At 38.9% G+C, this 5,999-nt stretch overlaps 1 non-coding gene across 1 annotated transcript; it reads left to right on the plus strand.

The window, feature by feature from the left end:
- The first annotated feature begins 4,809 nt into the window (after positions 1 to 4,809).
- On the plus strand, positions 4,810 to 4,882 carry TRNAG-CCC (transfer RNA glycine (anticodon CCC)). Its single transcript has one exon. It is a non-coding gene; the product is annotated as a tRNA-Gly (tRNA).
- Positions 4,883 to 5,999: the final 1,117 nt, after the last annotated feature.

Here is a 5,999-nt window from a genome sequence, read left to right on the forward strand (position 1 = left end):
ACTACTGTGGACAAAACGAATAACAGATAAATATAAGATAAATAACATACATGTATGTAATGTGAAGTACAGGGTGTATGTGTGTGTGTGTGTGTGTGTGTGTATGTATATATATAAAATTCTAAATGGGGTATAATCTATAAAAAGCATGGAACTACTATGTCATACATAGTGAAACCAACAATGTAAATCAACTCATTTAAAAAAAAAAATAAGCACTTGAAGTTCCTAAACCCTTCAATATACATTGTAACGACACAGAATTCACAAAACTGAGAATCAAGTAAGTATAGAAACTACTTAAGGATTTGAACAAGAATTTCTGCAGAGAGTTTGAATGAGCTAATGTGAGTAAAGCACCTAGCAGAATTAGTGAATATTTGTTGAACAAATATCAACTTAGAAGCAATGCCTGTGATGATGTTTTGTAAGCTGAGACATTTAATTATTCTTGTGTTGAGTCTTAGTTGTAACTTCCTGCCCAGCCTCTTGATAAAAGAATAAAATTTCCTAAGCTCACTCTTGACTAGGATCTCAGGCCTTGCTTCAGTATAAATGCTTAACTTGTAAACAATAATTTGGAAGAGTTTGTAAACGAGGTGATGTCACAGTGGGCACATTCTCCGTGTGCCTTGAAAGGAAGTATGAAAAATTGCTGTTGGCCTGTGCTGGAGATAGGCATTTTCCACTCAGAGAATTAAGCTCATTCTACATCTCTTAGATTAATGTCAGTGCATTCTCCTAACCAAAGGAATTTTGCATTAGAGTAGGCAGCTGCTTTCACCTCTCCAGCTGCGCCTCCTCAACAAACTCAGTTGATATTCATGGAGAACACAAGGCTCCAATGTGGGAATAAATGCTAGATTAGCTAATAACAGAGGTCCCTTCTTCCTGCTTCTATTACCCCTTGAATAGCTATTCTGACTGTTAAATCCATTTTTATTTCAAACAGAAGAACAAATTCCAGCAATTAGCGAACATTTTACAGTTCCTGACCTGTTTATAAGAGCATGTTTCTGTTGTACATATTATATGAGAAGTCAATAAGTAGAGCATGCTTCATTAATTGCAGCTGCTTTTATGCATACCAATTTTTTATACCACATTCACTAATTTAAAATGCAGTAGCTCAAAGAACAAAATACAAAAAAAAAGTTTATTATTTACAGCCAAAGTTGTTTAACTAATGAAAATGACTAAAATTCAGCATAATACCTTTAAAGAAGAAATTTAACCTCAGCAATTGCTTAAAGAGACAGTAGTCAGCCAGAGTATTGAAAATATTTCTACATTGTATAAAATAATTATTTAATAGTGCTTTGGAAAATGTTCATTGTTATAAGCACAACGTCAAGGTATCTTCCATTCTATTAGTTATACATTTTGATACTGGTACTGAAATATGATTTATATTTAACAAAATTCACTTATTATAACTGAGCAGCTCAATGATTTTTAGTAAATTGTTGTTGTGCTAATAGCTTAGTCTTATCTGACTCTTGCGACCCCATGGGCTATAGCCCACCACACTCCTCTGTCCATGGAATTCTCCAGGCTAGAATACTGAAACGAGTTGCCATTCCCTTCTCCAGGGGATCTTTCTGAGCCAGGAATCGAACCCAGGTATTCTGCATTGCAGGCAGATTCTTGACTGTCTTAGCCACCAGGGAAGCCCCTTTAGTAAATTAATACAGTTGTATAGTCGTTACCCAAATCCAGAATTAGAACATTTCCATCGACTTTTTGTACATTTGTAGTACTTCTTGCTCTAATTTTCAGTCCCAATTAACCACTGATATATTTGTCTCTATTAATCTGCCTTTCCAAGAAATTGCATATGAATGTACCCATATAATATACAGTCCTGTGTATCTGGATTCTTTCAGTTAGCAGAATGTCTTTGATGTTCAACCGTATTGTAGCATGTACCTGCACATTTTTCTTTTTATTGTCAAAGACTATTCCATTATATGAATTGTGTTGTTCAGTTACTCAGTTGTGTCTGACTCTTTGCAACCCCTTGGACTGCAGCATGCCAGGCTTCCCTGTCCTTCACCATCTCCTGGAGTTTGCTCAAACTCATGTCCATTGAGTCAAGTGATGCCATCCAACCATTTCATCCTCTGTCATCCACTTCATTATAAGGATATCCCTTTTAAAATCCATTAACCAGTTAATGGGCATTTGGATAATTTCTACTTTTTGTCACTGTAAATAGTGCTGTTATGAACAGTGTGACTTGCTTTGGCCAAAAGTATTTCCTTGTAAATATTGATGATTGAAGTGTACTTCCTATCTTGACTTTGGGTTCAACCATGTGCCTCGCCTTGGTCAATGGGATATTCACAGATAAACAGAACCAAGCTTGTGTGGTTAGGTTCCTCTCGCATCTCTGCTGTCACCATGAATAGTTTCCTAGGACCCTCCTGGTGGTTCGGCGGTTAAGAGTTGACAATGTTAATTGTTAAACCTGACAATGCAGGGAACATGGGTTTGATCCCTGGTCAGGGAAGATTCCACATGTCGCAGAGCAACTAAGCCCATGCACCACAACGACTCAGCCTGAGTGCTAGAGCCTGTGTGCTACAGCTACAGAAGCCCACATGCCCTAGAGCTCGTGCAAGCCACGGCAACGAGAAGCCCACACACCGCAACTGGAGGAAGCCTGCGTGCAGCGAGGAAGACCCAGCGCAACCAAAAATGAATTAATTAAATTAAAAAAGAGTTTCCTCTGTAGTTACTGCCTCTCAGCCTGGGCCTAAGCATAAAACACAAGTGGAAAAGACCTGCATTCAAACAACCGTAAAGAGCAAAGCCCAGATTCACCAGCATCCTGAAACAGAACTGCCCAGCTGAGCTCAGCTTGTAAGCTCAGCTGTAGCAGCTGCTCCTAAATTTGATAGCAGAAACATTATGGGTAATAGTCACTTAAAGCCACTGAATTTTGCAGTGTTTTAGTGTATAGGGCTTCCCTTGCGGCTCAGATGGTAAAGAATCTGCCTGCAATGAAGGAGAGACCTGGGTTCGATCCCTGGGTTGGGAAGATCCTCTAGAGAAGGGAATGCTACCCACTCTAGTATTCTTGCCTGGAAAATTCTATGGACAGAGGCGCTTGGGGTCCTACAGCCTACGGGGTGGCAAAGATCAGTCATGACTGAGAGACTGAGACTTCTCACTACACTTTAGTATCCAGCAGTATTATGCCAATAGCTAGTGAATACAGAAGCCATGCATAATCTGTCTGCCTCTTGCCTCCCAAACTTATTTCATACTGTTTTCACTCTTTGTATTCTAGCCACTCTGACACGCTTCCACACGGCCCAAATTCACCACACGAGTAGTTCTTCATCAATGCTGTTTCCTCTACCTGGAAAATTGCTTCTCCTCTGCCTTGCCTAACTCATCTCCCCAGAGTCTTCACATTTCAATTGAGATATTTTTGCCTCAGAAAAGCTATTACACTTTTGCTGAGTAACAAACTGCCTCAAAGCTTAGTGACTTAAAATGCCATTTTATTCTCATGAAACCATGGGTAAACAGTGTGGGTTGGGCAGTTTTGTTTGGCTTCTAAGATCACTGCTGCACTGTCAGTCATCCAAGTCATCAAGTGATGATAGATAGTTTAAGATTCACGACCTGGCATATGTAGTTTTCAGCTGGGCCATGTCTCCAGCAGGCTGTCCTGAGCTTCTTCACATGGATGCAGAGTCTCCGGCAGCAAGAAAAAACAAATTCAGTGCACACGACGACTGCCTGCGTCACATCTCCCGTTTTCCGTCAGTGAACAGTCATGGGGCCAAGCCCTGAGTCATGTGCTACCCAAGGGCCTGCATAGAGGGAGTCATGATAAAAAAAAAAAGGGCTTCTCACAGTTTTCCCTCTGACCCTAATGATTCATGTCCCTCTAACTTGCAGCACATATTAACTCCCTAAGAAGAGTCCCTAAATATCATTATCATGATATTAGTCTAAAAGTCTACAATCTTATAATCTGCGTTAAGGCTAGATGCAGATGAAACACCTTGAGAGCAGTTCCTTGGCTATGGTCCTTATTGATGCAGAGACACAAGGCATAACAAAACAAGTTATTTACCACCAAATGACTAATTACAGTGGTGAAATAGAAACAAAACTAATATACACTTTCATTCAAAAAGGGAAGGATGGAAGGGAGAAAGAATAGTCACTGACTTATCAAAATTATAAAGTACAACCAGGGACAAGTTGTCAGGACCCCCTACTCTGGCTGTGCTCCCCAACATAGCTTCCTCAGGCTACTGTTATCCTGTAACAGAATAAATACTGAATAAAGACTTCTTATTCAAAGGAAAATGGGGGTTAGGAGGAAGATCCCATTTTCTTTAATCTTAGCTTGTGGAACTTTCTTAAAACTTTTTTTGGGTTTGCTATATATCCCATTGCATCCACTCTAATAGTCAAAATCCACATCCACAATTCCTTTCTGAGATAGCCATCTATCTAGACTGTTTTGGGATTATGCTTCAATAGGAAGATGCTGCTAAAATTCTTAGAAACAGTTTTGCCTAGCTGAGAAGGCCTATTAAACATAACTTTAAATGTTTTACAGATATTAAAGAATTATAGAGCAATATTCTTGATTTAATCTAACTTGAGGCCATTTCTTACTTGAAAAAAGGTTTATGAAAGAGTTTTATTTTCCAACTTAGAAAGTCTTGGTTACATTATTGTCCCTCTAAAGTGTTTACAAAGTGACTAGTTCTCTCTTTAGCTCATCTCTCTCTTCCTGTACCTAACCATATGTAGCAAAAAAAAGCCAGTCAAGGGACTTCCCTGATGGTCCAGTGGCTAAGACTCTGTACTCCCAATGCAGGGGACCCAGGTTCAATCCCTGGTTGGGGAACAAGATACTGTGTGCTGCAAGAAAGATCAAAGATCCTGCATGTTGCAACTAAGATCCAGTGCAACCAAATAAATAAACATATCAAACAGAAGCAAATTGGTATTTTTTCAACATTTCAAAATTGATATATTTTCAACATTCTTTTTGGTAATTTCCTGAGCAAAACTAACCATGACCAAGCCCAAAGTCAATGTAGAAGGGGTCCTCACAAGGGTGTGTTTTCAGCAAAACATATTCATTGGTGGCCAGCACTTTATCTGCCAAGAAGCATTTCTTGACAGCCTAAATTATGATGCTTCATTTTATACCTTCTTAGCGCCCTGGAGTTTTCCTTTAAAACAACTGTATAATTTAACTTCTGACTCCCTAAATATATGCTGCTGGGGACAAAGTTTATATTAATATCTTATTCACTGCCCTATCTTCAGCACATGAAAAGGATGTTTATGCATGGCAGGCACTTTGAAGAATAAGTGATAGAATAAAAATAGTCCTAAGGGAAACTGTAGTATTCACAGTTTATTTTCTCATTTATTTGTTTATGTGTATCCTCTTCTAGAGTTGTAAGTCCCATAATGGCAGGAACCCCATCAATTATGTTCATAAAAATGCCTAAGCAAATTATACCTTTAATAAATCTTTAGAAAGAAGGAAGAGTGAAAATATTAAATAATAATAAATATAAATATATTAACATGAGAAAATAAATCTATATATCAATAGGCTAGTGATATAAGCATATTAAAATAATATACTCATTCTCCATTCTGATGGGTTGTAGGATCAAAACTCAAAGGCTCCCAAAACAAACAACTCAAGACTCCAAGACAGGATATGGTCTCTCCTGGAATCTGAGCCAGACTTACTTCACTCTCTGGGAAAATTTTTCATTATGAGGTGGGAAGAAGAGAGATGGGAAAGCTGTCCTGCAGTGGAATCATGTGTGGGAAAGGCATCTCATTTCCTTGTCTTTGGAGGAACACTGGATACAGATCACAATAGGCACAAAGATACGGGCAGGATGAGCATCCTTAGGTGACAACAACAGTGACAGTGAGCCAGGCTTTCCTTCTCTTCCTGAAACACCTCTGCAGTCATGACTGGAGGAGGAGATGGA

This window comes from Odocoileus virginianus, chromosome 15 (assembly GCF_023699985.2).
Source record: "Odocoileus virginianus isolate 20LAN1187 ecotype Illinois chromosome 15, Ovbor_1.2, whole genome shotgun sequence".
NCBI lineage: Eukaryota > Metazoa > Chordata > Mammalia > Artiodactyla > Cervidae > Odocoileus > Odocoileus virginianus.